This window comes from Amblyomma maculatum, chromosome 3, assembly GCF_055883805.1.
Source record: "Amblyomma maculatum isolate TAMU_Amacu chromosome 3, ASM5588380v1, whole genome shotgun sequence".
In the NCBI taxonomy this organism is placed as follows: domain Eukaryota; kingdom Metazoa; phylum Arthropoda; class Arachnida; order Ixodida; family Ixodidae; genus Amblyomma; species Amblyomma maculatum.
Window position 1 is genome coordinate 131,033,993 of NC_139346.1, and position 11,443 is coordinate 131,045,435.

Below are 11,443 nucleotides of genomic sequence, written 5' to 3' on the forward strand. Positions count from 1 at the left end.
TCTGCCCTTTTACTACGAAAATAACTGCATTGGTAGCACTCGCTGAGCTTGTTTATATAGACTTAACACTTCGATTGCATGTCGCTACCGCAGGGTTCCCTAATATATATCTTTTGCTTGCTCCAACAGCGTCATCATTTTGAGAAAACTGGGAATGATAGCAGAAACAATGCCTCCATAAATAGTGGGCAGTGCTTGGCTTCAAGCTTCTGTCAAGGCCATGGACAGCTTATTTGAAAACAAAGCAATAATTAATCTGAGGTGGTACGTTTTGTTGAGGGGAGTGAGGCACCGTTGCATGTACAGCCTTTGTCAAAAGTGTAGAGCCCGGGGGGGGGGGGGGGGGGGGGGGTCCGCTTCTGAGCCGAATAGTGGCACTGATGTAGAATTAGTTGAGGCCTTTCCCACTGAAGGGGTAGGACAAAAATCTTCTTGCCATCAACAAAGTTGGAATACCGGAAATTCATTACAAGCCGCAGGAACTGGCCCAGAAGCAGACCCCCTGGGCTCTACACTTTTGACAAAGACTGTGCCTCGTAATCCTGTCAAAGAGCTTGGCAGTTGCTGCTATAAGCACTCTTGATTACAATTCCATGCAAGCCGCAGCATATTCCGCACTTACTGCACACATGATTTACCTTAGTCTCTTTGTTGCTATTTCAGTGTTTTGCAAGTGTGCTAAATATTTGTATTTGTGCTAGCATTGACTGCTAGTCTCGTTACTGCCTTTTTCCTTCTGCGGCAGGCACTCTCACTTGCTTTATTCAAATCAAATTCTACTGTGAGTGAGTTTGCTGAATTTATGCAAACTAAATGTAATTGCTGTATTACTCTCATTTATTTGCATTTACAGAGGCAAGGAATACTCGGGGCCGACGTACGAGTTTCCTCCTCCAGTTGGATTCCGCCGCTACCTCAGTAGTGCAGTGAGCTGTAACTGGTGTGACCAAATGGACACTCTCACTCCTACTGGTTTAGAGCGTGCTCCTAGTTAAGTTTAAAATATCTTGCTTGCAATGTATTTAATCTTGTTGTGGAGTATTGTCACCCTTGCATTTGCTGATATGTTATTATTTGGAAAGCATTCAGAGTGATTTTGGACGCATGATTTGCAGTGGCGGGAGGTGGAGAAGCACAAATGTGCGACTGCAATTTTTTGCCTCTTTAGTTTTCAGCCTTTAGAATTAAAGCAACAGATTGATATGTGAACAGGCCTGGCATGGATTAAAGAGTTTGTCATATACAACAACACTTGACCCTTGCGGAGGTAACACAGCTGTGGTTATCTGAGCAAAAGTTCTCTGTATGTGATGGTGTCCAAAACACGGCATTGTCTTAAGTAACTTGGCATGGAATCGGCCACTTCTTGCATTCTCTTGACAGCATCTATTGTAATGTGTGCTAGGCGACATGCCTTCGGATCTGTCTGCAGCAGTTGCCTTGATGTATCAAGATGGGGTGGTTGTTGCGAGTTGGAAATTCCTATTCTCCAGACTACACCAATAAAATGCAGTGAAGCCAAATACCAGGAACCAATGTGTTATGTGGTTCATTGTGAAGGCTTGCCATTCTCGTAACTTTGCCAAATTGCTAGAAACATTATTTTTAAGCCCGGTCTTCTTTTGCTCATAGCACAACTCATTTCGTGCATTTGTCAACTTTTTGTGGTTTATGGTTGGCACATTTTGCAGAGGGTGACAAAATTTGAGCTGGTGTGCCACGAAGGTTAAATATCTGTTTATTGAACTCTTCTCGGGAAGCTACATGCAAATACTGCCTAATGTGGCTGTGAGGGCTTTGCACTTGATTGATGTACCGGTGCATTACTTGTGGCAGCTGGTCTACATTGTACAGGACTGCCACTTTGAGGAGCACCAGCACTGCTATGAAGCAGATTCCCAGCATTGTTCCTGGTGGAGGCAAACCACTGTAGATGTCCTCATTCCAGTGCAGCTTCAGCCAGTGAAGTTTCACAATGCCCGTGTTGGACAAACAAGAGGCCTATGAACTTGAGCATTTCACTTAGTCATTTCTTCTAAACATCCGTCAAAACAAGCAGCCTGTAGGTTTCCCCAAAATCCCTGTACAATCATATTTTTATTTTTACAAATAGTTTGTATAAGCTGGAGAGCCTTCACTCAAGTATACACTAGGTTCCTATCTACGTGAAAACTACACGCTTGTGTGCCAGTGTCAGCAGATCGTTGCTAACGATTGTGGAAACCCTCCTAAACAGAGATAAAACTGAGGACATGCAGCGATCATGTGTACATACTCAAAAGCAAGTGGGTACGGAAACTATGTGCACCTTTGGCCACTAGTTGGCATTACAGGTGGTTGTAGTACCTGAATCGCTAAAAGCTGAAATCAGAGCTTCTTCTGACAGACTCTTCTGGCTTCTTTGCTGCTAGTGCGATAAAAAAAATCTGTAGCTGAAGTTGCTGAATCACACAATTTCAGTGTTTTTTGTTATGCGGCCTGACATGAACATTTCTTCATCAAAGCTGCCACCATTCTTCAGATACAGATCGCTTGTGTGTCACCACTTGGTGCGATGTTACTCTGTGTCACCAGGGGTAGAGACAGACAATTGGAGGAGGAGGATACGCTACAACAGGACATGTACTTGCAGACTAACAGGAAAAATAAGGAGGCCTTAGGAAAGCTGAAGAATAGGGTAAACGCCGCCATGAGGCTCACTGAAAGAATCTCCAATCTAAAGAGAGGATTGCAGGAAAAGGAGTCAAGTCATTTGGTACAGGCATTCGTGATCAGTAGAACAGTTTATGCGACGCCTTGTATGAATATGGACGTGACGGAGGAAAACAAGGTGGACGCTATGATTAGGCTGGCGTATAAGGCGGCCCTTGGGTTACCTAACATTGCTTCTACCGAAAGTCTGTGGGATTCATCATCATCAGCCTGATTATACCCATTGCACTCTCCCATATTTCTCCACTTAACCCGGTTCTGTGCTAGGTTGCATCCGCTTCACCCCTGCGAACTTCTTAATCCGCCCATCTAACTTTCTGCCGCACCCTGCTACGCTTTCCTTCCCTTGGAATCCAGTTTGTTACCCTCAGCGACCATCGGTTATCCTCTCTTCGCACTACATGTCCGGCCCATGTCCATTTCTTCTTAATTTCCACTAGAATGTCGGTAACTTGAGTTATTTCTCTGACCCACTGTGCACGCTTCCTCTCTCTTAATGTTACCTCTACCATTTTTCGTTCCATAGCCCTCTGGGTTGTCCTCAACTTAAGTAGAACTCTCTTGGTTAGCCTCCACGTTTCAGCCCCATAGGTGAGTACAGGTAAGATGCAACTGTTGTATACTTTCCTCTTGAGCGATAACGATAAGCTGCTAGTCATAATCTGCGAGTGCTTGCGAAATGCGCTCCATCCCAATTCTGTTCTTCTTGTTATTTCCTTTTCATGGTCCGGATCTGCGGGTACTGCCTGTCCAAAGTAGACATATTCGCCTACTACTTCCAGTACTTCGCTACCTAATGTAGACTGCTGTTCCTTTCTGAGGCTGTTGAACATTACCTTAGTCTTCTGCATATTGATTTTCAAGCCTACCTTTCTACTTTTCCTGTCTAGGTCATCAATCATTATTTGCAGTTCATCCCCCGAGTTGCTTAGCAAAGCAATGTCATCAGCAAATCGCAGATTACTGAGGTATTCTCCATCTACCCTTATCCCTCACTGCTCCCATTCCAAGTCTCTGAATACTTCCTCTAAGCAAGCTGTGAATAGTACTGGGGAGATTGTGTCTCCTTGCCTAACACCTTTCTTTATCGGAACTTTGTTACTTTCTTTATGCAGAACTATGGTTGCTGTGCAGCCACTATATATATCTTCCAGCACTTCAACGTACGGCTCGTCTACCCCCCGATTTCGCAATGCCTGCATCACCGCCGAGGTTTCAACTGAGTCAAATGCTTTTTCGTAATCAATGAATGCTATGTATAAGGGCTGGTTATATTCCGAGCATTTTTCTATCACCTGATTGATGGTATGGATATGATCGATAGTAGAGTACCGTTTCTAAAGCCCTGCTTGATCCTTTGCTTGATTGCAGTCTAAGGTTGCCCTGATTCTATTAGCGATTACCTTAGTAAACACCTTATACGTAACAGACAGTAAGCTGATTGGTCTAATTTTTAAGGTTCTTAGCATCCCCTTTCTTATGAATGAGGATAATGTTTGCGTTCTTCCATAGTTCCGGTACTATCGATGACACCAGGCACTGCGTATACAGGGTAGCCAGTGAAGAACTTAGTGATAGATACTGATTGATAATGATAGTGACAGTGATGATAATGACAAAGATTACTATGATGTCATGACTTTACCAGGCGACTCGAGCACATGTGAAAGTTAACCTGATCCAGTCGTCAGTGCAGCACCTTTCATTTGGCGTTTGCTCTAACGCCACATGACACAGCATACAAAAGCAGACGCAGTACAGCAAGCATCAGCAGCATTTCAAATTGGTTTACAGGAAAGAAAAGGCGTATCTCACACTTCTCCGCGAACACCTGAACCGAGCCATAATGAAAACGAGGAAGGAGGTGCCATAGTGGAGGGCATCAGACCACCATGCAATAAAGGCTTTCACCTCATTGCTCTTTAGTGGTCCAAAGTGCCCCTAGAGTTTTTACTTTTTGCTCGTATGAGCATTCAGTTCAGTGCTGCATAGTGTGATGTTAAAAAAGCACTAGTACCAGGGACCGATGCATTTGTCACCTGCAGTCGCTCATTGCGACCTTGGCTGTTCCTTTTATGTTATTTTGTGTTTGTCATGACACATTCATGTGTTACCCCGCCGGGATGGCGCAGTGTAGGGCGCTTCCTAAGGATGCGGGATCGAATCCTGGCCTCGGCGACCGCTTTTCGAATGGAGGCGAAAGGCAAGGCGACCGTGTGCTGTGGAATGTCAGTGTACGTTAAAGAACCCCAGGTGGTCGAAATTTCCGGAGTCCTCCACTACAGCGTCTCTCGTAGCCCGAGTCACTTTGGGACATTAAACCCCACAAACCATTCTATGTGGTTCTGCCAGATATACAGTAACTTGGCACTAGCTAACAGAAAGTCGCTGTAGAGAGTAGTGATGTGGTACTAGCTGGTATTATATTGCGCAGGGCCACTCTAGCATTTTTTTTTTTTCCCGGAAGCTTAAATGGAATTCTTTTTGACTGGGGCAGAAAAGTTTCGCAATTTGAACGCCCGTGCTCTTCTCTAGCGTTGCTCTGTGCCTGCACTTCACTGCAGTGCAGGCTTGAGCCAGCAGCAAACGTATACATAACCAGCGCTGCCAGCTTTGGCGAATTAGTCTGCTCGAGGTTGCGGTTACAGAAAATAAAAATAAGCATCAAGATACCCCGCATGCTCACTTGAGATGCAGACTAAAGGTCGTTCCTGCAGGAAGCATAATCAAATTCAGATGTGGGTTTCAGTTTGAGCACAAGCAGAGTGGTGAGTGCTTTTCCACATTAACAGTGTTGAGCTGCCCTTCTGCCAGTAAGTGCTCTTTGCGAACTGATAAGTACAGTAGAACCCCATTACAGTAAAGTCACCGGGACCGGCCAAAATCTTACTATATCAGTTGTTAGTGATGACACGGTCCTGAAGATACTATCTCGTAATTAAAGTCTGCTTACTAAGCACATCTTGTTGCTTTATGAAAAGAACGCTCTAAAATGCCTTCCATCTCTCTCTTATCATCTCTGTGCCATTTCCTTTTTCATTTTTTTTTTTCTTTTACAGCTTGTAGAAGTACCTGTTTAGCATGAATGCAACATGGATACAAATACAGCCGAGCTTGATTCGAGCTGAGAACCAAAGCATTGCGTGAGCGCAGCATCATCTTCCGCTGTTTCCATCTTTTAAGAGGCAATAGATGAAAAATGCGCGACAGTCCAGCACTGCAAAACCTCACAAGCCACGCCTCCAATTCTTGCCACTACTCCTTCGTGCTGAACAGTGTTGTGTGAATGTTCGGCCGTTTCTTCACTTCCCTTTTTCTTGCTGCACTTTTACTCTATTTTTAAGTGACCGGCCGTCTTCTTTTTGTGTTTGGTCAGCTTTACATTTTTCCCGCTACGTGCTGCATGCTTTCCCTCACGGCTCCAAGGCCTTAAAGTTGGCTTCTTCTCAGTGCTGATGAGCCTAGCGGTAAAACCATAAAAAAAAAAAGCACTACTTATTTTTTTTTTCTAAGAAAAAATTTCCTCGCGATTCCATGTAATGCGTGTGCAGCAATGACATTTCGTGAGAAGTCGACGCCACGGCCAGACGTTGTTTAGTATAACCTAGTTTTACCAAAAGCACTGCTATGATGGGGCTTCAGTTTCACTTTACTATAGCAGGGTTCTACTGTACAATGATAACCGGTCATAGAGGCTCCTCCATATTTCACGAGTGGAATGAAGTCCAGTTTTGTGCCCATTGCAGAAACAAGCTGAACAAGATGGTCATTCTATGTTTCCGTTTTCTGTAGAAGGTGCTTTGCAGCAATACCTAGCCTTCAGGGGCCGTGCAAAAATCTTAACAGTGACCTCCTACGAGATATTCAGAAGAACTTGTCCAAGAAAAAGTATAGACAATGAATACGATCTGTGCAGGGGAGTAAGAGCTAGGAGTTAGCATTGCTGTTCTCAATGCAGCTGATGGGTTACGACCATGCAAGCGGGTTGTGCCACCTAATCTACAAATCACAGTGCGACACATTGTACCCGTTCTCCACCCTCTGCCTCCTACCTTCTCTTCATCATCCCTCTTGTCTCTACTTTGCCACCTGCCAATCAAGGTCTCAAAGGGGCGAACAACACAAGCTGTCTAAAGCCACCACTTGAAGGAAACCAAATTTTGGTTACATGTTGATATGACAGCGTTAAAGGCTGCCATTCACCATAAAATTTGGTATCAGGGTTGTGAAAGAAAAATTGTGGGTGATAGCCGGGAATTGATTGGTGGCAGGGGTGTGCAAAGTCACTTGATCATATGATATGGCAGATTTGGCAGGAGCTGCCAACTCAAGCTTCTCGAATCAGATGGGTAGGTGAAATGAATCGAACCCTCCAGGACTCTTGCATTTCAAGTCAGACATGCTACCCGTAGACCACAAAAGCACTTCATACGGCTAGGTTAAGGGAGGCTTTATATTTGTGTCAGGCAGTCTTTCACATAATGTGGTAGTTCATGACTCTATGCTAAAGAGTATGTATAAGATAATGGAAGTACCACCATTGCCAAAAATAACCAGGCTGCGTGCTCCGCTTTTCAGCCAAGTAGCAGATAATTCGTACCACTTCTGAAACTGTAAATCTGTGCAAAGTAGTAAAGGCAAGCTGCAGTCCTCACTTCTCCACAAGTTGTGATCCTCTAGGAATTCATGTTGACCTTAGGATACAAGCTAAAATAAGGCCTTGCCTTATTTTTACCTCTCTGCAAGTTCAATCCCTGCCAAGGCACAGGGGTACAGAAAAAAATTAAGGCAGATTGCAGTCATGTACAAGACTGATGACACAATGATGCTGTTTCTGTTTGCCTCAAGTTATCCGTGATTATACTTCGAGACTCATCGTGGCTATCTGTTGTCAGCGGACAAGTGCAACAGATATTATGCCTTTTCTTTCCTGTAAACCAATTTAAAACACTGCTGATTCCTGTGTGGTAGGGCGTTTGAGGAAGCGACAGATGAAAGGCGCAGCACGGATGCCTGGATTGGATGCCTGGCAAGGTTAGCTTCATATATGCGTGAATCGCACGGTGAAGTCATCGGTCATGACCGGACATGATGTCATGTGGTAACCTCAGTTCTGGTTATTAGACATGACTGGATGTGACGTCATGATGATGTCACATCCGGTCATGGTGACATTACTGCGAACACATTAAGCTGCGCACAATAGATGAAACAACCTCCAGCTTAAACAGCATCACTGTTGAAAGTGGGCGTTGTGCAGTCTAGTTGAAGATTTGGGCGGCTGTATGCGAGCAAGGAACTGAGTGCTGTGATTTAACTTCCCAAAATAAATGCCACCGAGTGGTACTTTTTCTTAATACACGTCATATATTTACTAGAACCACCTTACTCTGTATTTTACAGCTGTAAATGCTGCAAAAAGCAAATTTTCTCAACTTGAGAATTTTATTCTGGCATGGCTTATATTCTCTAATCTCCAAAACAATTTTCTTGGGTTCCTTTACTTCTGGGAAACTTGGGGTATTGTTGGAACAACTACGATGAGAACAGCAAATTTTACAAATTTGAAATTAAAGTGTATGAGAACATGCAAGATGGCGACCATGGCACAAACTTTTTTTTTTTCCGCCTAAAACAAGCTGGGGTAATGTTTGTCGTAGTAACCCAATACAGTCCTTTTCTAAACTGACGGCGGTCGAGCGTAAAAATTGCGTCAAATGGCATGATATGGGTCTGTGTGCAGGCTTCACACAACTCGTACTCTCAGGCAAGTCCAGTAAAAGAATCTGACTGCTGAGCTGCTACCCGGCACAACAGAACCCAGAATGCAACCTAATCCAAGCCTGAATACTTAATATTTTTGAGACAAAGCATTCATAGAAGGTTGAATGCGATCAAAAAATCTGGAACAAGTTTCATGACACGCATGTCATTTTTCACAGCATATCACATAACTTGGAAGAAAGTCAACAACTTCACTTTGAAAGCAAATTTTTGTGAAAATGTACAACACCAGTGGGAAGGAAAACAATTGAAGCAGTTGAAACAAAAAAATTTGGTGGCGTATGTGTCAGTGAACCCTCAGTGTCTATTAAAGAAAGTGAAATGAATGATCTTCGACACTAATAGAACCTGAATAGCGCTGTGTGATAAGGCTGTCCATAAGTGGCAATAAGCAAAGTTAAAATCAAAACAAAACCAAACTTGACAGAACTTGCACCAATATCACTGCTATGCTAAAATAAAATACACAGACACCATATAACCACTGTTCACAATACAAGTTCTACAAACCTGATGCGAATTTTTATATCATAGCTGTAACGATACTAGCACAGCCTGATAATTACAGTACACCTAAACAATCACTCTACATGCCTCTATGCATATATTGTATGCATATAGGCACTATGCACATATTGTACTTGACTACAAAGTTCAGCATGGTAGTTAACAACCATGCACATCAAACAGCTCGGGTATTGAAAAGCCTCTTCCAATCATGTTCAAAACCAATATATTCTGATCAAATCAGCATGCAAAATGTAAATCTTTCGTAAAAAATTTCATTTTGCACACAAAGACAAAGGTAGCTTTACTGCACATACTGTAGCACGAGTTGAATGCTCCGGGCAAATTTTCATAGTGCTGCAGGGTTTTTATGTGTTTATTATAGGAACGATGCAAAAAAAAAAAAAAAATCGGTGAACTCCATAAAAGGTGCCACATTAGAACAAAAATTAGCAGTGCTATGCCTAGATAATTCCACTGCAAGAATGCATCTGTGTTGACTCATGTTCTATTGCCATAAACAAAGTACAGTATGTGAGGAATACAAGGGATGGAGGTTTGATTCCCAGTGGAGACAGTATTTATTTATTTTATTTACCCCACTAATCACACATGTGCTCTGTGCTGTCGTACAGTACAGCAAGTAATGGCATATGGTACCTGTAGTAAGACATAGTTCATGCTGGATACATCGGCTGTCATGCAAAGATGTAATCAATGCAATTAACACTTTTTGTAGTGGCTTGAAATTGTTGACTGCGACCCCGAGCAGTTCGCACGTGAACACTGGCAACCACTGTGATTTCGTAGTATCGATGACAGTCGCCGCAGATGATGAGGGGAATGTCTGGTGCCCTCACAATGCATCAGCCATCTCGCAGATAAGTGCTGCCCTTCAGCGCCACCATTGCAATTCTTGTTTAAATGGCTATGGGTTGTACAAACTGGAAACTCTAGCAGACTAACAATCTTGTGCATTCACAATGCCGTAATAACAACATTGCGTGGGTAGTAATTTAGAAAAAATAAATACATTCACAGTTAAAACTGGTTCACTGGACAATATTTTGTAAGTAATAATTCAACAATACTGCACAAGAATTTTCAAAACTCCTCTGAGCCTCACTAGGGCACATATGAATGTCGTGCAGCCTTGGTGGATGGAACCGTGACAGATTATTGTAGATGAAAATGTAGCCATTAAATACTGTCCTTTTTAAAATGCGTGATAGAGCGTTACACTGCAGTGCACAGGTGTAGAACATAAAAACATGGCTGCAGCTGCGAGCTATCAGGTGGCTGTCGCACATACTCCATGATAGTAAATCAGGTATATGTATCTTCCATGGGGCAGGTAGCTAGTAGCAGGCTAGGCAGGCAAACAGGGTTCGTCCATGGCTCTGGTCCACCAAGAATGTGACAGTGCTGCAAGTCATCTGTACTTGGGCAGATTACCTAACATGCAGACAACTACTGTAAAGTCAAACACTGAAATTACAAAAAAAAATTAAGTTGATAAATGAAATGTACTGCCTTTGGATCTGAGCAAGAATGAGAACAGAGGCAAACCATTTGGCAAGCCTGTTTCGATGCATTCCCTAAAGCCACATCTCTATGCTGTTCTGACCAGTTTATTTGTTTTACAAGAATACACTAGGAAAGAACCAAGCGATCGCACATTACATCTACGTTGTGCACTACAGTTATAAAAATAAAAATCATAGCTAACGAGTACGTGACCCCGTTCGGTAATGCAGTACATTTACTTTGCTGTACAGCGTACCACTCGTCTCGGGACTGACGGACAGCGTGTTAGGCCCTCATCATTTGCCAAAAAAAAAAAAAAGCGAAGCTTAATTTCTAGTCAATCAACATTACACACTATTAAGAAGCGGTCAACACACTTGAGACACAGTTCTATATTCAGCTAGTCTGCAAACTATTACCACAGTCATCATACATAAAAGCAACAACAGGCGCATACATGCAGCATGTGCTGAAAAGGCGCGTCCGATGCAAGTGCAAAACTGACGTCGGCCTCGGTGATCTTACGACTGCTAGGGGAAAGCTACATGCCTCACATTCACACTAAAAATTAATTCAAAGCACTTCTGACACAAACGTAAGCCTTCGATGTCTCTGTAGTCATTATGCCTAAACACTTTCAGCGGAGCGCTTTATTTAGTTCTGCGCAGGCAAGCTCAGAACTTCGCTCAGACAACCTCAAGTGCAGCAAGAAAGTAACCTTGCTGCAATGTTCACAGTTAAACGTCCCAAAACAAATCGTTCCCAGCTAATTTCACACAGCGATTCGCGGAAGAATCGCGGTTCTAGCGCAGGCACCATGCTTACCAACATGGCACTCGAGTACGTTAATGTTCCACAAATCAATATATTATGTAACTCATTTCCTTCCAAAGAGCAATCAGCTGGCTTTCTA